Source organism: Sceloporus occidentalis, unplaced genomic scaffold (assembly GCF_023333645.1).
Source record: "Sceloporus occidentalis isolate IW3139 unplaced genomic scaffold, rSceOcc1.0.p SCAF_1, whole genome shotgun sequence".
NCBI lineage: Eukaryota > Metazoa > Chordata > Lepidosauria > Squamata > Phrynosomatidae > Sceloporus > Sceloporus occidentalis.
Genome location: NW_028316981.1, coordinates 24,013,792 through 24,037,757, shown reverse-complemented (window position 1 = coordinate 24,037,757; position 23,966 = coordinate 24,013,792). Strand labels below are relative to the sequence as shown.

The 23,966-nt window shown below is 42.8% G+C and overlaps 1 protein-coding gene across 1 annotated transcript in view; it reads right to left on the bottom strand.

The window, feature by feature from the left end:
* The window catches only part of LOC149321215 (plexin-B1-like), a 221,080-nt gene extending 208,814 nt beyond the window's left edge, over positions 1 to 12,266 (bottom strand). The window contains exon 1 of the mRNA XM_089517440.1: positions 12,195 to 12,266. The gene's annotated coding sequence lies outside the window, so the exon portion shown is untranslated. The remainder of the gene's footprint in view (positions 1 to 12,194) is intronic.
* Between the last annotated feature and the right edge of the window lie 11,700 nt (positions 12,267 to 23,966).

Here is a 23,966-nt window from a genome sequence, read left to right as displayed (position 1 = left end):
CAAAGACAATAGTAAAAAATATGGGATTTACTATACAACAAGGTCTGGAGGGCCATAGCTCTGTCATAGTGCACAGTATTGTAGCCACAAATAGTGTACAGTGATACTGTAAGAGATGCACTGCCCACAATCTCAGAAGCACCACAGACTGAATGTGGGAGGGTGGGGAAGCACCAAGCAGCTCTTGCTTTGTATTGCTATGGAGGTTTATTTTGGACTGCTTGCATGTGTGCATGCATATGCTGCTTGCATAGTGAACTGAGAGGAGGGAAAGGTGCCAAGCCTCCACATTCAACTTGGTGCTTCCCCTTTCCCCAGCTCTCTTTGCAAGCAGTGCACAAAAGAGCAATCCAAAACAAGCCTCCATAGGAAAAAGAACTGATGCAAGCTTGCTCTCAATCCACACTTGCAAATTACACAGACAAGTTCCATTAATTCAAGGAGGGGGCAGCTCTTTTCATAGACAAGCCTTGGCACCATGTGTGTGTATGTGTGTATGCAAGCAGTCCCACGTGAACCTTGTAGGCAAGAAGAACTGGCAGAAGAGTGGACCGTCATCGAATTAATGGAACTTATTTGTACTTTGCAAGCGTCAAAAAAGTGAAGCATGAAAAAATGGGGATTCCTGTATATTCATTTGTTACACCTGGTATTTTTTATTTGAATGGAATATACTGAAGAACTATGATTGGTATTTAAAGACATTGTCAGGGGTTGTCCCTGGTGACATCACAAGGGATTCTCCCTAGGCATCTAATTTGGGCTCTGGCATCTCACAACCTGGGATGATGCTAATCTGGCAACCCTAGTCAGACCACACCTTATCTCTCTCTTTGTCCCACCATCTTCTCCCTTGCTTTCTGCCAACCTCTCTGTCTCTCTGCCATCTGTTTTCCTCCCTTCCTTCACACCCACCAGCCAGCCATTAAAAGATCAAAGGAGCTGGTGAGGTGAGATGTTGGGAGTGGCAGTGCATGATTTAACCACACTCCTAGCTATATGTGGTGGTCTCTCTTTCTACCGTTTGCATGCTGAGCACATCGGAGAAGGGGTTCTCTAAGAGTGTACCACAGTACATATGTTGACGTTCTCCATGTGAGGAGGGATCCTTGCCCAATTATAATCCCACCCCTGCACATAGAGGATCTCTACATGAATTTGGTGGCCTGAGGACAGTGCACTTTCTCACACTTGCTGTGCACCAATGGGGAGGGTGGCCTTTATTCCACACAAAACCAACCCACGCAGCCCCATAACCTCTCTCACATGTTCCTTAAATGCATGGAGTCAGGGCTCAGCTCCCCAAAAACAATTTTATATACGCCTATCAAATCATGGGGAATCACTAACATTGTTAAGAGCTTCCTTATTTTTTTCTAAACGACTAATGGCATTTGTTGTTAACTGCCCTTCAGTCGACCTCAACTCATGGCGACGCTGTGGATGAGACATCACTAAGATTCCCTGTCTTCCATTGCTCTGCTTAATTCTTATAGATTCATGCCCTGACCTCCCTAATTGAATCTATCCATCCGGGTGCTTTCTACTATCCTCTACCTTTCCCAGCATTATTGTCTTTTCTAATGAGTCCTGCCTTCTCATTATGTTTTCCAAATATGACAGCCTCAATTTGATCATCTTGGCTTCTAGGGATATTTCAGGCTCAATTTGTTCAAGAATCCATTTGTTTCTTTTGGCCGTCCATGGTATTCTCAGCACTCTTCTCCACCACATCTCAAGTGAGTTGATTTTCTTTTTATCTGCTTTTTTTCACTGTCCAACTCTCACATCCATAGTGAAGAGGAATACCATGGGTTGAATGATGTTAACTGTAGTGCTCAGTTGTATATCTTTACTCTTTAATACCTGGTCTAATGAATGTACTCATGTATAAGTCTAGAAATTTAGGTCAAAAATTGATCCAAAAATTCCGAGTCAGCTTATCCATGGGTCAATATAAATATTATATCTTTAGTCTTATTTAAAAGAAGGAACCATCTCCTGGTGAAAAGCATGGGGATAATCTGTCCTGGAAGCACTGACTCCCTCTACTCTCTCATTTATCCACCCTTAAGAGTAAGCACAAAGAGTTATGTCGGCTGGAATTTGGAAAATTCTTTGACATTGTTTTGCTTTGCTTCATCCTTTAGATCCTTTGCTATATGCCCCTAGGTTTTACCCTCGACTTATCCACGGGTCATAGCAAAATCCATAATTTTGGACCAAAAACTTGCCCTCAACTTATACATGAGGTCAACTTATAGTTGAGTATATATGGTAGTTCTTTTGTGGCTGCCCTTCCCATTCCTAATCTTCTTCTTATCTCTTGCCTGCAGTCTCCATTCTAAAGTGGTGATTATAGTTCAACAGTATAGATGATTAGACACATGGACATATAGGGTTGCCTACTCAGGAGTATCCCAGACCCCAAGATTTCAGCATCCAAACCTGAGACGTAGCTAGGATGGGGCCTGGTGACTTTACAAGGCTGATGTTATAAGCCACAACCTCTGGTGACATCTTAAAGCAGTGGTGCCCAAACTCTGGTCCTCTACAGTTCCCAGAAGCCTCAGCCACCTTGCCCAATGATTGAAGATTCTGGGAATTGAAGTCCAAAACACTTGGAGCACCAGAGTTTGGGAACCACTGTCAGAAAGCATGATACCTTAGGAAGCAATCATAGCTGCATGGAATATACCATTCATATACAAGTTAAGTCTCCCTTATATGAAATGCTTGGGATCAGAGGTGTTTGGAATTTCTGATTTGTTTGGATTTTAGAATATGTACCAATATTTGCATATATATACATAATGAGATATCTTTAAGATGAGACCCAAATCTAAACATAAATTTCATGTGTGTTTCATTTGCATCTGAAGGTAATTTTATACACAATATTTTTTAAAATAGGCATGAAACAAAGTATGTGTACGCTGAACCATCAGAAAGCAAAGGTGCCACTATCTCAGGACCCATGAAAAAAGTTTTGGATTTTGGAATATTTTGGATTTTGGAATATTATCCAGAATTCTAGATAAGGAAGGCTCAACCTGTATCTTTAAAAGTGAAGTTTAACAAATTAGAAAAAGATATGAACACATACTTTTCAAAGCAGAAGTCTCACCATGAGATTTCTCCACTTTTGAGAACCAGGGGCCAGGCCCTGAGATCCTAAATCACACTATTATCAGTTTTATTGTTATTTTTACAACTACCACTATAACTGGTAAATTATTTTGCATATTTCTACCTCTTGGCAACTCCTCCTCCTTCTGTATTAGTGGCTATTAAAATCAAATCTGCTTAGGCAAGGGAAATTGGCACCAGAATCTAAACAGCTTGTCCAGCATACGACATGGTTGATTCTTCCAGTGATATGAAGCTCTATCTCTAGAGCAGGCCTGGATTCTTGCAAGACAGAAAGCAGGCTGCGTCTGACTGCTAAGAATAGATTCTGGCAAGTTTTTATTACGCTTATCTTTATTTTTCTTCAACAGTGCTGTCCAAAAGCAACCCCGCCACAAATGAACTGACCCACATGATTTTTGCATTGTTCATAGATTTAAGAAACAAGGCCAAATTTGGGGCAAACCCAGTGTTATTTTCTTTCTCTGTCTTTCCTTTTAAACACTAGGCTTCAGCACGCAACACACACAGAGTGTAATATAAAATGCAGCTGAATATGGTCATGAGCTGCTCATATCATTCCATGATATCTTTACTCCTATTTTACAAGAATTCAAGGGAACACAGACTAGAATTAGGAGCTTGTCGCTTGGCATTTTAAATTGGCTCCAGCCTCCCAGGCTGCAGCCGGGACACGGGATATAGGTGGGGATTATTGCACACTAAATCGCCACCGAAGTGCCAGCTGCCATCAGCCCAGGTCCAAGCCACACTCTGCCGGCACTTTTTAGAAGTCAGAAAGCTTTCTGACTTCTAAAAAGTTCTGGTGGAACACGGTTTGGACCTGGCTGGGGCCCAGGCTGATGGCAGCTGGCAATTCGGCAGAAATTTAGTGTGTGATCATTCCCGCCTCCATCCTGCATCCTGGCTGCAGCTCAGGAGGCTGGAGACGATTTAAAGCACCAAGCAATAAGCTTTCCTGAATGGAATAGCTCTTACCTTCTCCCTGGAGCACAATTAATTGCAGCCACAAATTACACTGGTAGCTTCTTTATGAGCAATCCGCTTTCAGAGCCAATGTCACCAAAAGATGATGGTTCAAATCCTCACTTGACAACTGAAACCCACTGGGTGAACATGGCAAAGTGAAACTCTCTCATCCTCAGAGGAAGGTAATGGCAAAGTTCCTCTGAATAAATCTTGCCAAGAAAACCTTATGAGAGGTTCACCATAAGAGGATACCACCATACACCGCTTTGTATGGCTGGCAAAAAGTGGGATAGAAATAAAAAAAATATTTATTTTATTTATTAGAGGATGAGAGGTCATCATAAGTCTGGAATGACTTGAAGGCACACACCACACACACAAACACACACACTTTCATTACAATTTTACTGATAGAAGCTTCAGTGGATTAAGATTCTTTTAGGTACTGAATAAAAGTTTTATAATGGCCAGGCTTCTTGTTAACACAGCAAGTGGCCTTGTGCTCAGCCAGTCTATTTTTCTATGTGTGTATGTGCCTTCAAGTCACCTGTCAGCTTATGCAGACCCCATTAATTTCATAGGGTTTTCTTTGGCAGGAATACTCAGAAGTGGTTTTGCCAGTTCCTTCCTCTGAAATATAGCCAAAAACACCTGGCATTTGTTGACAGTCTTCCATCCATCTCAATATATTCTACTTTGGCTAGCAGACATTTTCTATGGACTTAGGTGTTGGTAGGTCTTTCTTATCACCTTCTGCCTCCTTCTTTTGACTAGAGGTGCCTGGAAATCTAATGTCAATTGTGTACTTTAAAAGTGAGATGTGGTTCTCCCCATAATATGGAAGATAACTACACCACCAATTCTACATTGCCACAATAGTGTACAAAGCAGCCAGACAAAAATGAAAGCTATGCTGCTAACCTGACTTCTGTTTGGTCCTTACATGGGCTGCATCTGCACTGCAGAAATTAATAATAATAATAATAATAATAATAATAATTGTATTTCCTTCCTCTCCCTGCGGATCGAGGCGGGATTACAGCAAAGAATAAAAACCACAATACAATACAAAATACAATATTATGTAAAAATACTGTCAGTAAAACAACAGCAATATTACTACCAATCACTAAAAAGGCCAAATCGTTGTCAATTTTCCATTAAATACAAAGGCATAGTTAAATTATGTCTGTTATATAAAATAGCAAAATCAAGGTTTGTTTTCTGGAATTTATATATATGTTTAAATATTTTCAAACCATTGGTGGTTAAATCCATGGATAAGGAATCAGTGGATACAGAGGGCTGACTGTACAACAAATGCATTTGTAGTCTGCATCTCCCTCATCTTGTTCTCATTGCTTTCACTGTTTCAGTCTAAATGAAAGATTTTGCATTTGACTCTTGCATTTCATCTAGCTGGTTTCAGCTCAGTGTTCTGGGCCATCACTATCCATTTTGAATCTCCGATCCTGTCTGTTTAGGCTGTTGGCTTCCCTCCCCACATTCTGTCATCTGCTAATGTGATCAGCCTTCCTCCTCCCCTCTCATCCCTGCCACATATTAAAATGCTGAACCATGCTGGGCCTAGGAGAGCCCTGTGGCACTCCAGGCCAGACCCTGCTTCTGTTCAAGGGTATGTTAGTGCACGTGCTATATTTTCCAAAATGCTTGAGGGCCTTTCAGAGCTGACAACAGACAAAAGGCCAATGCCTCCTCCCACGAGCCATGCCCTGCTGCCCTCCTACACCAGATAACAGGGAAGGAAGAAATCCCCACAACACCTCCATTTCCAGCTTCTCCCTCTCTGCAGACATTTTCTGCTGACTCCGGCAAACGTGATGCACAAAACAGGGCTAGTCCCTATTCATCCACACACAAGGAAGAGCCCACAGGAAAGGGAAGCCAGTGTGCAGTAATGTGGCTTGTATGCAGACATTTCTTCTTGGATGGAACCACTTCAATCATTAGCAAGCATCAAATCTCGGTGGTCCCTTCTCTCTCTTTCACTTTCTGCCTCTGGCCCCCAGACCCCGCCACCCCCTAAGGCTGTATTTAGGTAGCAGCTGTTACCATGAGACCTGAAGTAATACATTGAGACCCAACCCAACCCCCTCTGCTCTCTCTTCTTCGCCTCCTGTCCACAATGGAAACAAAGCAGGAGGTCTCTTTCCTCCCACTCCCTTCCCTCCTCTTAGCCAATAGAGAAGTGTAAAGTTGGCTCCTTTCAAAAGGAGAGAGATCAAAGCCAACTCCGTCAGCCTTGGCAAATAACAGACCTAGAGCTCAAGGTAAAAATTTAACATGACATCTGCTGCTACAGAGAGAAATCAAATTAAGGTTCTAAATTCAGCTTGCTGAGAAGCCAATAAAACCGATTCTCATTCCCATCCCCAGCAGGTGACCAGTGTGGATCAGATTCAAAGGACCAAGAGGTCATGAGACCTGTGCCATGGCACACAGGACTGGGAATGGGCCTATAATGACTTTGGGTTGCCAGACTGAAAACTGGAGAGAGCATTTGTACCTTTCAGGGTTATATTTGTTGCTGTGTGCCTTCAAGTCGCTTTCAGAGTTATGCTGACCCAAAAGTGAACCTATCATGGGGTTTTCTTGGCAAGATTTGTTCAGAGGAGGTTTGCCATTGCCTTCCCCTGAGGCTAAGAGAGTGTGATTTGCTGAAGATCACACAGTAGGTTTAATGGTTGAGCTGGGAATCTAATCCTGGTCTCCAGAATCATAGGAGATTATCACACACAGATGGGACAGGATTGGGATCACTCCCCTGTCCTTATCCCACCTGTGACAGTGATCAAGCGAAAGGTTTTCAGATCATAGTGCTGATCCTGTCATTATCCTGTCATTGATGTGGCACTGCAATAATGGGAACTCCTGTTAAGGCAAAATGCTGGGCAATGCACTTCAATGATGGGACAATGATGAGACAATGACAGGATCAGTGTGACGTCATCTGAAAGTATTTCACATGATCACTGTCACTCGTGCTTTCCGGATGGGATAATGTCTGGATAAGCACAACGCCTCCTGAAAGTCCTTCCTATGATCATGTGGAAAGGATGGGACAAGGACAGGACAAGTACAGGAGAATGATGTCACGTCCCATCCTGTCCCCTCCCCATTCTGATAATGTCCTTAGTCCTACACTCAAATCACTATGCCCGTGTAGACAAGAGAATTTCAACAGGTAACCAGTAACAAGCAGCACCTGCTGAGATTCCTTCTTTATTGTTCCTTCTTTGTTGTTGCGTGCATTTTTGACTTATAGCAACTCAATCATGGGGTTTTCTGAGGCTGAGAGTGCGTGACATGCCCAAGGACACCTACTGGATTTCTTTCTTTCTCCAGCTTTCTACCATCCTCCCAGTACTAATGCTGCAGGGGGGGGGGTCCCCCTAGACAGAATCATAGAATCCATAGAGTTGGAAGAGACTTTAAGGGCCATCCAGTCCAATCCCCTGCCATGCAGGAAATCTAAAACAAAGCATCACTGACAGAAGACCTTGTAGAAAGGAGCTTCTTTGTCAGAGGCTTTGTTAACTGAGGTATGCATGTAATGGTATATGTAGTATCTGTACAGTGGGCCCTTGGTATCCACTGGGATTTGGTTCCAGGACCCTCCATGGATAACAAAATCCATGGATGCTCCAGTCCCATTAAATACAATGGCATAGCAAAATTATATCCTTTATATAAAACGGCCAAATCAAGGTTTTCTATTTGGAATTTATACATTTAAAAATGTTTTCAAGCCATGGATGCTTGAATCCGTGGATAAAAAAAATCCATGAATAAAGAGAGCCAAATGCATTACAAACACAAATGTAACATTACTGGCTTTCCACAAAGATTCTTGGAACCTGTCGTTTGGGAAGAGGGATAAGAAATCTCTGTTTTTGTCAGGATCAGAGTTCCTCAGATTTCCTGTCATGCTTGCTACTTATAGGTTTTTGGCGTGCTTGTAATATTTTACAATACTGAATGATAGTGCTGTATTACTGATGATGCTGGTTGTTTACTATTAATGGCTTGGGCAGATGTGTGGGGAGTTGAGATCGCACAGGGAGCCTCAAGATCAGTCCTGTGAGAACAGCTAGAATAGGGAAGAAAGGAGGAGCAACCCTTGGAAGTGTAAGGTTTAAGAATATTTTGATTTTGGAGTGAATAGGGTGAAAGTCTGCTAAAAAGTTTGGATTGCTATGTACTTTTACTGTATTGTATAACTAGTGCTACTTCATCCGTGATAACGTACATCTGCTATGAACATCTTTTGCTTTCTGAATACAGCATTTCTGTTATACTATTGAAGCTTGGGTTTTCTGAACTGAAGTGATCCTGTACATGCTTCATGGTTTAGTCCACAGTTTAAAAAAGTGATTCAAGATACTGAACCATATTCCTCAAATAAGTTCATCACTTTGGATAATTTCTTTAAGGTTTGGATGAGAAACTGGAGTAGTTTCACCCCTCCACTGAAATGAGAGCCACATATCCTCCAACATTTCACAGATTAAAATACGGTATGTGTTTGACAGTATGAAAAGCAGATCACATCATCATGAATTGCCAAAGTGCTGTTGTGAGGGAAAGTGTGATAAAAATGATACCAAACCAGTATGATTCTTAAACTAGCACAATTGTGGCGGGACAGCAGGCTGGTGTGATAATGTTCTCGGACCACCAACCTCAGGAATCATGAGCAAGAGAGCATAAGTAAAGTCTCAATTCAAGTGCAGTATGGTAGCTCATGGTCCTGTCTTTGTTCTGAAAGTTCTCAAAATTCCCTGAGGAGAGGGAGCATAACAAACTCTGTTGGCAACTTCATGCCATGATTTCCCTTTTATAATCTTCCACATGTCTGGAATCTATTTAATGGTGCAGTAGGTGCTGCTTTACACCCCCAGCATAGGATAGTCATTTGAACATTGGAATACGACCCTGGAGACCAGGTTACAAATTGCTGCTTGGCCATGGAAATCCACTGGGTGACCCTGGGCAGGTCACACTCTCTCAGCCTCAGAGGAAGTCAAAGGCAAACCTCCTCTGAATAAATCTTGCCAAGAAACCCCTGTGTTAGGTGTAGTGTACCTTAAAGTTGCCTTTCAACTTATGGCGACCCCATGCATTTCATAGGGTTTTCTTAGGCAAGAAAATCTTGGCAGTTCCTTTCTCTGAAACGTAGCCTACAGCATCTGGCATTCATTGTCAGTCTCCTACACAATTACTAACCAAAGCTGACATTACTTACCTTCCAAGATCAGACAGCATCTGGTCCCTTCAGGATATTTAGGCCACTAGGTTTGCCTTAGGATTGCTATAAGTTAGAAGCTACTTGGAGGCACACAACAACAAAAAGGTAGCCCTTTCCCTCATAAACAACTCTGTTAAACTCAAAACGCTCCCAATGCCAAGCTGGAAGATACCATTCAAACCTGCTTCATATCATATCTCTTTGAACAACCGATTTAAGATTTTTGAGCCTGACTTTCCGTCTTATGTGAGGCATTTGTTATTTCTACCAGTACTTACTCTATGAAACCCATTGCACTGTGTTTGCCTGAAACATCCAACCTTGATTCCAAGGCTGCAAGGATTGGAAAATTCATCACTCTCTTGGCAGTCAGTTCTAGTTCATCCCCAATGATAAACAATGGGCCCTTATTTCTAGCTTAAAACAAGGTTTGAGTTATGGCTTGAATTAGAGGCTGTAAGCTTTCCAGGGCAGTCTTGTTTTAACTGGCCTTTTTGTCATTTTGGAATCTTTTAGGAACTACAAATATTCCCGTGTGCCATACCTGTACTATCTTTCAGTCTTTTGTTCAATAAGCTATGAAGGTACTGAAACCTGACCATCTCTCTCTCCATTCATCAAATTTGTCTATAACCTGCCATACATACCTGCATGAAAAGCTTTGGAAAGTTGCTTATTTTGGACTACAGAAATCTGTACAAAGTCTGTGCCACAGGGATGGGTTCTGTCTTAAAAGGATTGGGAGGAAAGAGACATCTTATATTGCTCTGACTAGCAGTGTCATACCATACCCTCCAATATTTCACAGATGAAAACCTGGACATGTGTGGCCAAGCAATCCCAGAGTGTGGTCACAAAGGAAAATGGCAAAAGTTAATAATGAGGCAAAAATGCAGTGAGGCAAAATGGCAGGAGTTACTAATGAAGAAGAACACACAAGTAGGAGAGATTATAGCAGTTGGCCTTTGCCTGGGCCTACTGGGAAGGGAAGCAAAGCAGCTCCAGCTCTGCCCCATATCTCCATTTTGAAGCTGGGAAGCTCACCACACTGGGGTCCTGTTCACCACACAGGGGACACAGCAAGCAGGTCCACAGGTCTTCATTCTGACTTCTACAGGTCGCTTCACTCTGAGATCAGAATGAGGTGCCCACTGATGATCACATGGCTGGGCAACTCGTTCTGACTTAAGAGCGAGCAACAGGCAGTAATGGCAGATGAAATGAACAGCTCAGTGGGAAGCTTTTCAGACCCCTCGATTCAGAATGGAGGGTCCCAGATCATTAAATACCTTGCAGTGAGGGGGGTGAAAACCAGTTCTGGTGCTGAGCAGACCATACATCATCTGGTCTGCTTACACCAGAACTGGGCTTTGGGCCATGCATTGTTCAGTCCACTTGATGGGGGAATAGGACTGGATGGCCCTTGTGCTCTCTTCCAACTCTATGATTCTATGTTCGATCTATCTTTGGAGAAACAAAGGCTGAGACCCACTATCACAATTATAGAAACCATTTAGCTTGTTTTGTGGTGGTGTTATTTGCCACCAAGGGGTTATTCAGATGGTGAAAATAATCCAGGTAGAATATGCCATGCAGGAACTCACAATCAAAGCATTCCCAACAGATGGCCATCCAGTCTCCAAAGAAGGAGACTCCAGCACACTCCTTGGGAGTGTGTTCCACTGTCAAACAGCTCTTACTGTCAGGAAGTTCCTCCTAATGTTGAGGTGGAATCTCTTTTCCTGTAGATTGTTTTGGGTCTTATTCGCTGAAGCAGCAGAAAACAAGCTTGCTCCCTCCTCAAAATGACATTCCTTCAGCTACTTAAACAGTGCTATCATATCACCTCTTAACTGTCATTTCTCCAGCCCAAACAAACCCAGCTCCCTGTCTCTCCTCATAGGGCATGTTTCCAGACCTTTCACCATTCTGGTAACCCTCCTCTGGACACGCTCTAGCTTGTCAACATCATTTTTGAATTGTGGCACCCAGAACTGGAGACAGTATTCCAGGTGAGGCCTGACCAAACCACCATAGAGTGGCACTATTACTTCCCTTGATTTAGACGCTATACTCCTATTGATGTAGCCTAGAATCGTATTGGCCTTTTTAGCTGCTGCATCACACTACTGACTCATGTTCAAGTTGTGGTCTACTAGGACTCCTGTTGTTATGCCAGGTGTCCCCCATCCTATTTCTATGCATTTAATTTTTTTGCCCTAAGTGCCATAGCTTACATTTCTCCCTGTTGAAGTTCATTTTGTTAGTTTAGGCCCAGCTTTCTATTAAGGTTGTTGTGAATTTTCCTCCTCTCTGGGATATTAGCTACTCCACCTAATTTGCTGTCAACTGCAAATTTGATAAGCATGCCCCCTGTTCCTACATCCAAATCATTGATAAAGATGTTGAATAGCACTGGGCCCAGGACAGATCCCTATGGCACCCCACTGGTTATTTCTCTCCAAGATGAAGAGGAGACATTGCTGAGCACCCTCTTTGAGTTTGGCCAGTCAATCAATTACTAATCCACCTAACAGCTGCATTGTCTAGCCCCTAGATAGATAGATAGATAGATAGATAGATAGATAGATAGATATGATTTTTACTCTTAAAGTCACAGCTAGCATGCCCAATGGCAAGGGAATCTGAGAGCTGAAGTCCAAAACCTCTGGCAGAACAACTCCTTTAGGATACAATTATTTGAAACAGTTGTTTTCAAACTATGTAGGAAAGGTAACAGTTCCTCGAATCAAAAGCTTACTTAGGTGATCACTAAGAAAGGTGTATCTGCTATGAATAATCTCACCTGTAACATGCATTGCAGAGAGCAACCTCAGTTTATACTGGACAATAGCAAATCCCAGCCCATCTTAGCTGGACAAAAAGTTCTCTGAGGCAAAGTTCTTAAAGAACATTCGGCTTTACATTTTCCTCAGATGTATAGTATGGGGTGACATAACATTCTTTTCAGAGGTGATTCAAGGTGAGAAGATATGGCCACCAGTTTAGCTGCTGATGAAAAGAGTTTTGAGCTTGCCATGGATCACGTCTCTCCTTCTCACATATGCCTTGCAACACTTTAAATCTCCCCCGTCCCCAAAAGAAATGGGGATTTTTCTTCACCTTTATTGAATACATAAACTCATTGCCTTGGACAAACTCCACGTGTATCATTCCATTTTCCTCAGAACCTTTTTCAATATTCAGAAACTCCCCAGGAGACAACATGTCAAAAGGTGTTCCTTGAAAGCAGGAACTCTAATGACTTTATGGTCTAAGACACATTCCTGCTGAAGATATGGAGGGGAAAGAATTAATAGAATAGAATCCAGACAGATTACACTGCTTATCTCTTAACAAGTCCTTAGGTGCTTCCAGATGAAGCTTTTATCATGGAAATTTGCAGAAGGTCCAGTCCAATCCATGCTTATCCTCTGGCATTTAACAGATGAAAACCAGGACATGTGCCCAAGCAGCATTGTAATGTGGTCAAGATGGCAAGAGTTATTACTGAGGAAGAGCATACAAGTCAGGAAATGCTGCAGCAGTTTGCTTTGTCCAGAGTGTACCAGGAGGTACAGGATTCTATTGCTTCCTCTCCTCTCCATCCACTGAATTCAACTCAAATTGTACCAACTGATGTAAGGAATTGATGTAAAATTGAGGACAAGGGGGAGAAGTGGGAGAAAAAGAGAGAAACTGGGACATTTTAAAAGCAGCTGAAAAGTAGGATGACAGAGAATTAATTCAAGCTGTCCTTGCCAAATCAGGATAGTTGGAAGGTACTCCATTGCTCTCTCCTATTTCCAACTGTTCCATCTTTTCCCACTGCAACTTTAGTCTTTTTGTTACCAGAACAATAAAGAAATAACATAAGGAGGGAATGATGGCTATCTGTAGAATCTTTCCATAGGGAAGCACTCCACATCTCAAGTCAACTATATTGTGTGGGATAAGTTTAGGGAAAATAGGGTTGTAAATCCAGAGGTGTCCATCACAGTTTGGTATGCCAAGGAAACAAGTGAAAGGGGAAAGGCACTGAAAGCGCTTTTCTGGCTTTCCATAGCGAAAAAGAGATCCAAGTTACACATACTGATCTCACAGGGAAGGACTTTCTTCTGCCTGCCACGGTCACACAAACATTTTCTCTGCTCCCAGACTGCTTCTCAAACTCAGGCAGAGTTTTCTCCCACCCAAATCCCAAGCTGGTAACTAGGAGACGGAGCCAAAAACACACTTCTTGCCTTGCTCTGATCCATTCATGACTTTTAAACACTAATCCCCTTTGTACCTCTCTTCTGGAGCCAATCCTTGCCTGCAGCCCATTCAGCCTGGTACAGAGTTTTCTTGCAAGCTTCATTTAAAGGACAGGGAGGGGAGGGGAAGGGGGGAAAATCCATTAAAAAGAAAGGTTGGAAAAAAGTAGTCTTTTCTTCCTGTCCCAATCTCGGTCTGGAGTGGAGAACTGTGTTTGTATGTTCCATGTCTTTAGAGCAGCGTAAAGACAGGGCTTTCACTGAGAGCAAGGGCCTGTCTGTCACAGCTCAGAGCATTCATTCCCAAACAGTGTATGCCATTCACAGGCTGCCAGGCTGCCTGGGCCCAGAATACAGCTTAACCCAAGAGAGGACTGCAAGGGCTGAGAAAAGGAGCAGCAGTGGGAGAGGAGAGCATACCGAGTGGCTAAGAGAAGCAGAAAGGGCTAAGAAAATGGAGGAATGTGCAGCTCCAGGGCTCTGCGTGTGCCTGCTTTGAAGCAGGGGTGCCAACTGAGGCTGCTGCCACACTGCAGAATTAATGCAGTTTGACAATGGTTTGAATGCCATGGCTCCATCCTATGGAATACTGGATTTTGTAATTTGTTGTGGCACCAGAGCACTCTGAGAAGGCTAAATAGCTCACAAAACTACAGATCCCAGCATTCCATAGCATGGAGCCATGGCAATTAAAGCAGTCTCAAACTAGATTTATTATGCAGTATAGGTGGAGAGCCAGCGTGGTGTAGTAATTTAAGCGCTGGATTATAAATTGGAGACTGGGTTTGATTCCTTACTTGGCCACAGAAACCCACTGGATGAGTCACACACTCTCATCCCCAAAAGACCCTATGAAAGGTTCACTTAAAGGTTGCCATAAGTTGGAAATGATTTGAAGGCACACAACAACAAAGATGTGAGTGTATTGGCATGTGTTCAACAGTGGTTGGGCTCACCTCATAGGGTTATTGTAAGATTAAAGTTAGGTTTGCAGGGAAGGGGAGACTTTTTAAGTCCTCTGGAGGCTGGAGCCCACTGAAGGAGGCACGGTACACATATATTAAAGGTAAAGATAAAGGTTTCCCCTTTGACAAGGTTCTCAAGTTGCATCAAACTGTAGGGACCAGTGCTCATCTAAGTTACTAAGCCGAAGAGCCAGCATTGTCAATGATGACTGTGATTATGTGGTCAGCATGACTGTACAAAAAGCTGTTGCCTTCCCACCAAAGTGGTGCCTATTTATCTACTTACATTTTTACATGCTTTCAAACTGCTAGGTTGGCAGAAGGTGGGACTAGTGACGGGAACTCGCTCTGTCATGCAGCACTTGGGCTTCAAATTGCCAATCTTGCAATCATCAGAGTCAGTGTCTTAACATCACATCCCAGTAAGTGAAGTAATATAGAGTAACATATAGTAAGTGAAGAGAAATGGCACCCAAATGGCCTGTTCACTTGTGTTTAAAAACAGAAGATGCTTTTACAACATCAGCAGCAACATGCAAATAACTGCAGATAAAGCTGCTGCCAGAGGTGCAGGAGCAAATTATAAAACTTGGCAACCCTAGCTGCAGTTAATGAGGAAAAAAAACGTGAACAATGCAAGAAATAAAGGTCTTGAACATAGAAGTATACTGTACATGTATGGTTTAACCTTGGAAATACTTCAGCTCACATCTTAAAAATATAAAACAGTAGTTCAGAAATAATGTTTTATAGTATTGTATTTCCCTTTAAATATAGGAGTGACCAGATGTAAAGGAGGATTGGGCTTATCTGCCTTTAATAGCTGTGTAGATAGAAGTGGACATTTCCCAAGCTGCAAAACTGGCTGAAATTTCCTCTTCTGCACAGGAGCCTGGTCTTTGTTTATATATGACCACACTACTTTAGGGAAAACATGGTACTCCCTTCTTAGGACTGTTGTTGTTGTGTGCCTTCAAGTTGCTTCTAGCTTATGGCAGCCCTAAGGTGAACCTACCATGGGGTTTTCTGGGGCTGAGCATGTGCGACTCACCCAAGGTTATCCAGTGGGTTTTTATGGCAGAGTAGGGAATGAAACTCTGGTCTCCAGAGTTGCAGCTCAGTGCTCCAACCATTACATTACACTGTTTCTCCATTGGACTGTCCCCACTTAGAAGTCAGGTAAGGAGTCTACACATTTGACTGCCCCTCCAGTTACTGCCTAACCCTTATTAGTCCCTACAATAATTAAATTAGTTTCAGCTATGTTTGTGAATTGTTCTTCTCCTCTGACACTTTTAACAATTACTTGATAAGCAGAGATTCTACAGGTGCAGATTTTAATGGCATGGAAACGCTGGGATTTCTCTCATACACTTCTGAACTGGCAGAACTTACGTTGGAGGTGAAAGTGGTGACCTGGTTTGCTGGGTCAGATACCATGACTTCCAGATATTAATTACCTGTTACAAGTACAATTTTCACCATTTTCTTCTTTCCTGGACTCAAATGTCTTTAAGAACTACATGATATACACACTTGCACACAATTCAGCAGACCCTATGCTTCGTAGCATGCTTTTTGAGGTAACTATTGAGATAACTATTACAATTCAGAGTCTGGGGAGTGACTTTTAAAAAGTAATTTGCTACATAATGTGTTGCAAAGACACCTGTCCCAATAAACACAGTTGCTAATATTGGAAAAATTGGAAGTAACATGTTACAATGCTCAAGTAAAGTGCATTTCCTATTGTGATGCATGTTACTTTGTTACTTTAAAAACACACCTTACAACTGATGGAACTTGAAAAATGTCACTTTTGAAAATATCTTATAAAATATAGCACCTTTGAGGCTAATGGTGTGCTTTTCAAAGTGATACAAGATCCCTTTGTATACTAATATTCCAGACTAACATGGCTATGCCTCTGAATTCTACTATGTGTGTGTGTGTTTGTATATAAGCAGCCAGAAAATATGAATTACTCCCAAGCACAGTTCTTCCTACTTGTTGTTGTACTTTCAAAATGTACCTTCGTTGCATCCTTATTAACCTCCTCCCTCTGCATCACAGTAGCCATGTTACTTATAACTGTAGTACCAACAAGCTCTGTGAAAATGGCAAGACGTTTACAGCGCTTTATAAATAAAGGTTAATAATAATAATGTTGCAGGGTTGGGATGTGTGTTTGTGTGTGTGCTCTAATTTGAGAAATGTGCTGCTGCTGGCTTTGCGCCAGCGATCCCCCCTGCTGGTTCACAAGATAAATGTAAGCTGGTACTAGGGAGGACTCTCTTGGCTACAAACCCTTGGCTAGCACAGAAAGATTGGTTTCTATCGGAAGGCACAGAGGAGATGCTTGAATACCTTCCAGGGATCAGGCAGCTTTCCAGCAGCCACAAAAAGTCCCCCGTCCAGCTTGATCTCCCAAATTAAACATGGAAATTAGTTTCCTCATTACAGGCACCTGGGAACCAGAGAGCTCTTTCATCATTTTCTATAGTCCTTTTTGGGTTTTCTTTGCAAAGCTGCTGAGCCAAACAAGAGGCAAGACCACAGCCCTCTTCCAAGACTCTGTAGGGATTCCTTTTTCTGGCCCTGGGTTTTGCTGGAAGACCAGAATCAAGGTCTCTGTCCAGAGCCAGAGTAGGGCCCTTTGGAGAGCAAACTGCTAACAAGAAGGACATTCTTTGGCCTTGGCTAATAGTAGTCACAAAGCTATTAGGACTTTACTAGCCTAAAGAAACAGCTCATGCACACCCTTCTTCCAGCCCGGATCAGTAAAGAAAGCTTCCGGACAAGTTTTTACAGGCAATTGTTTCCAGTTTCCTCGGAGCCCAAAGTGTAGCAAAGTTCAAAAGAAAGCCACTGTTAAATTAATAATTAGAGCCCTTGAGGGGATGTCAAATTTATTTCTAGGAAGCATTAGGAAATTGGCGTATGCCATAGTAATAAAACCAAGCCTTAAAAACTTTAGTAGGCTCCGCTGCTTTGTAACAGCGGCCTTGGATTTCTAAATAGAGCTCTTTGTAGCCAGAGTTTGTTCATGGTTATGACCAAGAGGTTTCCTGAAACTGACCTCTTTTTTCTTCAGTGTGGGAGAGATATGTAAAAGGTCTGTTGAGGATGGAAAGGGATAATCAAAAGAAAGGGATGGCTTAGGGGATTTTGCTCTTGCTTTCTGATTTCCAATTGAAGGAAGAGTGGTTTAGTAACATCCTGAAAATTCACTAGGTGCAGTTTCCTCCCCCCACCCCCCTGGCATGCAGGTTAAAAAATGGCAGAAAGCACCACCTTTTGAATGCTTGTTTGTGTCTGTGTGTCTGCACACATCTTCAAGTCACCACCCACAGTACCTGATATTCATTGTACCGTTGGTCCTCCATAGCCACAGATTTTTTATCCATGGATTCAACCATCCACAGCTTGAAAATATTCCAAAAATATATATACATTCCTAAAAGCAAACCTTGATTTGCTATTTTCTATAAGGGTCACCATTTCACTACCCCACTGTATATAATGGGACTCAAGCATCCACCGATTTTGGTATCCATGGGAGGGGGCCTGAAACCAAACCTCAGCGGATACCAAGGGCCCACTATATTGCATATCGAAAGTGCAGGAGCCCAGTTAAGGGGGAAATCTTCCAAGCTCTAAGAGCTCTACAGCTTCTACAATGTCTCTTGATCCTGTCCTGTCCTGTTCTTAGATGTTTAACTCACCTTTCCCAATGCAGAATTTCCCACTGTTTGCTGTAGGGAGGAAAAACAGTTGGGCAGTACTGGGGACCATGGCAGTATATTTCCCTCCCCTGTGTTTTTGTCTATGTACCTTCAAGATGCCTGTCAATTTATGGCAACCCATTAATTTGGGTTTTCTTAGACAAGGAAAATTCAAGAGGTGGTTTTGCAAATTCCTTCCTCTGAGATACAGCCTATAGCACCTGGTGTTCATTGGTGTTCTCTCACCCATATACTAACCAGGTCTCACCTTGCTTAGTTTCCAAGATGAGATAAGATCTGTTGTTTTTAGGGTATTTAGGCCTATCTTTCCCCCTGTTGTTCATGAGGCTGGGATTGTGTGGAGCTGCTAAGAGAGGCTTCCACGCAGAACTGGCTCCACCATGAGGCAAAGTTGGTGCCCTGAATGCTTACAGTTGCAACTGCTTCCCAGAATACCTGCAGGATACCTTTTGCTTCTTTCTCACCTTTGCCATCAATACTGTCAACACAACACTGTAGTTCCCATGCCTTGTGAGAGTGACTCCTCAACCTGAGCCCTCAGATTATGTGGAACTACAAAGCCCATCTTCACCAGCCAGCACAGCCCAAAGTCTAGGATTCTAGGAAGTCAACAACATTTGGGGATCCAAGGTTGGGAATCACTGCCCTACAATAGCATGGATTTCAATTAAAGGATACAAGACAGCAGTTACACATTCCAAAATATTATTTCCTTGCCCACCCTTCCTTCCCATTTTTCTGTTGTTCCCTAGGCTTTAGATTGCACACTAGTTTGGGTAGGGACCTGTCCTCTTCTTTTTGATACACCACCTTGGATACCAACAGAACCATACAAATAAGAAATCAGAATTCAGTTTCCTGAGAATATCAATTCCTCCCTTTTGTTAAGGAAAGCAGAAAGGGAAAGGGAAAACAGTTGACCTAGACCTTCAAACTGAGGAAATATGTATGGAAGCAGGTGGATAACATGTACAAGAATTTCAAAAGCCAGTGGAGTACCTAAGCAGCATTTTGGAGCAAAAATCTTTAATTTATTCCTCCAGTTATTGGCAAAATTTAACAAGCACTAGGTAATGCAATAAAAGATGCAGAAATCAGTCCAGAGAGGCATGGGATTGATACCTTGTTCCCAGCTCAGGCCCAGGAGGTGACTGAGTTATCACAGACCAATCAGCCTATCATAATTTACAGGGTTCTTGTGAAGACAAGCAGCTATGTGTGCCGCTCTATTCTTGTGCATGGGGTACAAAATGGACAAGGCATGTAACAAGAAACTTGTTGGAATCAAGGTCTCTGATGAGTGAAGGATGGTGTATATGTACACTGTTATTATATGCCTTCAAGTCATTTTTTTATTTATGGCAACCTTAAATCAAACCAGTCATAGGGTTTTCTTGGCAGGTTTATTCAGAGGGGGTTTGCCATTGCCATCCCAAAGCTGAGAGAGTATGACTTGCCCAAGGTCACCCAGTGAAATTTTAAGCTGAAGCAGTGAACCAAACCCTGATCTTGAGAGTCGCAATCCAGTGTTCAAACTACTATGTAGTTGTTTGCAATAGAAAATGGGCAAAGTTAGCAAACCCTTTCAACTGCTCCTTAAGCCATTCTTCCCTTCTGCATCTCAGCAATTCATGTCCATATTCAATGTAAAACTCAAGAAGCAGGAAAAGCTGAAGTATATAACAAGAGGTCAAAGTCTTTACCAAAACTTGCACAGAGAAAGTGAGTGAAAGAGCCTTTTGCTCACATGGGAGGAAAATAGCAGATTCCCAATGGGAATCCTTGGAATTTAGGGCTGTGCTTGAGGACAGACGAGAAGCCCTTGGGACTGAGGTGGCCAGAAGCAAAAGAGGACAGGTTCACCTGTGCCTTTTATAGCTGTAGAGAAGACAGAGTTTCAGTAGGTGCACCTTGCATGACAAGCTTATGTTGTTATTTGCTGCCCTCATCTTGGACTAAGGATGACTCTATGAGACCTCCAAGAATTTCAGATCATCAACAGTCCTGCTCAGTTCTTCTAAACTCAAGGTTTTGCCTCCCTTGATTGAATTAATTCATATGTTAATGTGGTTTTCCTCTTTCTCTACTGCTTTTCACTTTACTGCACATTATCATATTTTCTAATGTAATCTCATGGTTTTAATTGTTTTGGCATCTAGTGAGAGTGTAGACTTGATTGGCTCCCAGATTTGTCTTTTGAGTAGTCCATGGTATCTTCTCCATCACATATCAAATGTGTTCATCTTACTGTCATTTTTCTTCACTGTTTAGCTTTCACAACCATAAAATCAAAAATACTATGGCATGTATAATTCTCTCTTTGATATTTAATTATATAGTCACCCTTCCTAACTCACGGATTGGAGATTCGTGTCCTCAAATATCCATAGAGGGGTGACCTCTGTTATTTTCTATGGTGCATGCCCCATTCAAACCTATAAGGCTTGAATGTGCGGAAGCCTCCATTTTGCGAGGTGGGTGGGTGGGCAGCTGCTCTGGAACGGCCAACTGTATATTTTTACATTTGAGAATCTACTTCTTTCATAGCTGCCCTTCCAGGTCATAGGCATTCATCACATGGAGGTTATTGAAGCTCAGATCTGGGTGGCTGCGGGTCTGATGATGTGGATTCAAGTCATAACGTGAATGTTCTATTACACCTGGTTGCCCTTCCGTTGCCCTTCTGAATCGAGGGGGAATCGAATCCAAGGCAAATCATGTGATGCAGATTCATGCAAAGCGGAGTGGGTGCAAATTGTATTTCCACACCGGTGCATACCATGCGGATTCAACAATTCGAATTGGAATCCTTGCGCATGCTCAGTGGGGGTCTGTACGCATCCTGAACCTTTGCACTTTCGGGGTGAAGAAGGGAGCCTGGCTCCACTTTCACGTGAATGACAGCTTCACCTTTCTTCCTGCCTTCTATTTTCCCATTCCTGGAAGCCAAATTCAAAGGGGTCCTCCGTGTCAGAGCCCCCATCCATTTCAGGCACATCGATATCTATCCTGTTGTCATTCTCCTCATCTTTTTCATCTACATCTCTCCTTCCCTTTGTAACAGTTGCCTTCTCTTAAGTTGCATCCACACTGCTTTAACTCCACTTTAACTTTCCCGGCTCAGTGCTATGTAATTCTGGGAACTGTAGTGTCCTGAGACATTGAGCCTTCTCTGCCAGAGAGCTATAAAACAATAAATTATTATTATTATTATTATTATTATTATTGGAGTTGGAGTTTGTTGTGGGGTCCTTGGCTTGAGGCTATGGAATTCTGGGAGTTCCATCTCTCCCTCCAGCCTCATGTTTCATTTTCTTCACATCTGTCATCTGGATTTAAATCTACCCTCCATCCCTTTCCAGTTTCATGTGAATGCTAGCCTCTGCTGGGAAATAATCCTTTCATTGGGTCATGTCTTCTGTTTTTTCTTGAACGTCCTCCACTTTTATGGAGAGGACACCCCTGCTCTCCGTGGTCAGCAAAAGTGACTTTTTGGGGAAGGGGATCGTCCAACTTAAAACATCCCTGAGGGTCTGGGAGTGGGATCAGGGCTGTGTGTGATGCTCCTGCCTCCACCTTGGCCCCACTTTGGAGGACATCCTGCCCTCCACCCCCAAAGAGTCCTTTAGAAACTTTACTAACCCCACTCTCTTTGCTCCCTCTTTTCCCTTTCTCTCTCCCCCAATCTCCCCCCTTCTCGCTAGCATGTCTCCTGTCCACGTTAAAACGTGAATGCATTCATTCAGGGGGGAGCACTGGAAGCAAATAGGGCAAAATTGCAGCATGGCATCATGGGAAACTTGCAACCCGGGGTTTTGCAGTGGTGTACCAGAGCACAAGCAAAGTTGCATTCCACACCAGACCAATTTGCAGTGAATTCGAAGCAAGCTTGAATGCGAATCCTGTGAACTCACTTTTTTAGCGAATTCTCCAAAATGAGCCCGTAAGGATTCGCTCCGGAAGCACCGCGGAAGCGCCACGCAAGGAGATCCCATTGAAAGGAACTAGGTGTGATAATACATTAATGTTGTAACATGAATCTGCATCGTTGGATTCACAGTCACCCTGGATCTGAGCTGGTAAAACCCCATTTGATAAACGCCATAGTCTTCTTCTGCTTTCTTGACTACAGTCTCCATTCTGATTAATGACTGAGCCAAGGTATGGAAAATCTTGAACTATTGCAATGTCTTAATTGGATAATACAGTGTGCCTGTGCCAGACCCAGGTACACTGTATGTGGCTTCCAGCATAAGCGGAAGCCGCGCGGGGAGAAAAAACGGAGCGCACGTGCCCCATTGTTTCCAATGGGATACAAGCATACGCAGATTTTCCCTTATGCGGGGGAGTGCATAAGGGGAGTGCCCACTGTATGAGTTAAAATCATGGGTGGTCACATATCTTTGTTTTCTTAATCTTCAACTGTAAACCTGCCTTTGTACTTTCTTCCTTGACTTTTTCCAGTAATTGTTCCTGACAGTGAGAGCTATTTGACAGTAGAACAAACTGCCTCAAAGTGTGGTGGAGTCTCTTCCTTTAAACAGAGGCTGGATGGCCTCCTGGCAGGAGAGGCTTTTATTGTGTCTTCCTGCATGGCAGGTGGTTGGACAGGATGGCGCTTGTGGTCTCTTCCAACTCTGTGATTCTATGGCCCCATACAGACAGGCCAAAATAAAGCTGCTTCAGGTCACTTTGGACGTATGCTGTTTAAATGATGCATGCATCCGAAGAGGCTGGAAGCCATGCCAAAGGCACGATCCAGTTCTAAGGACTGGAGTGCAGCTTTGGTGCAACTTCCACACCCTTAGGACACACGCATCATTTAAACAGCATACCTCCAAAGTGACTTGAAGCAGCTTTATTTTGGCCTGTCTGTATGGGGCCTATGAGTCTAATCTTCTTTTCAATATGGCATGTTCTGCATGACAAGCTTTCCCTACTGAAATACCCTCTTTTATATAACCATTTAAGTTACAGGAACCCTCTTTTCTATTTGCCCACCCACCATGGGGACTGGATTTATGAGGTCTGGATTTGACTGCAAGTTTCATACCCCTAAAGGAGAGCCTGGAAACTTGAACCCTACAATAGCCCCATCTAGAGTAGATGAACTGATTCACCTACATGTTGATTCGCCATCCAACAACTGAATGTCTGTTCAATTCAATATCTATCCAGGTGGAAGTAACCAATGGGATTCAGGCCAGAGTGTAAGGTATAGCATGAGTATACATGTTAACACTCTCCTGAAAAATTTCCTTGGTGACTTCACGTCAAAAGTATGAGTCTTCAAAGGGCTCCATGGCACAGTCAAAACACATGTGAAGGCATGGGGAGCTTCTCTCTCTCCCTCTCCAAAGGTAAAAAGGCCTGTAGAGAATAATTAATCTTCCTTTCTTTCTTTCTTTTTCTTTCTTTCTTTCTTTCTTCCCTCCCTTCCTCCCTCAGCCAATCTTACTAGCTGGTACATTTAATTGTTGAATGTACCTCCTTTTGTTTCTTAAAAAGTTTACACACAAAATTTTACTAGTAGCTCTTTGAACCACTTCTGCCAATACTACTGAGTTGGAGGACATGAAGTAGATAAAATCAATTTCCAAAGACCTGTTCC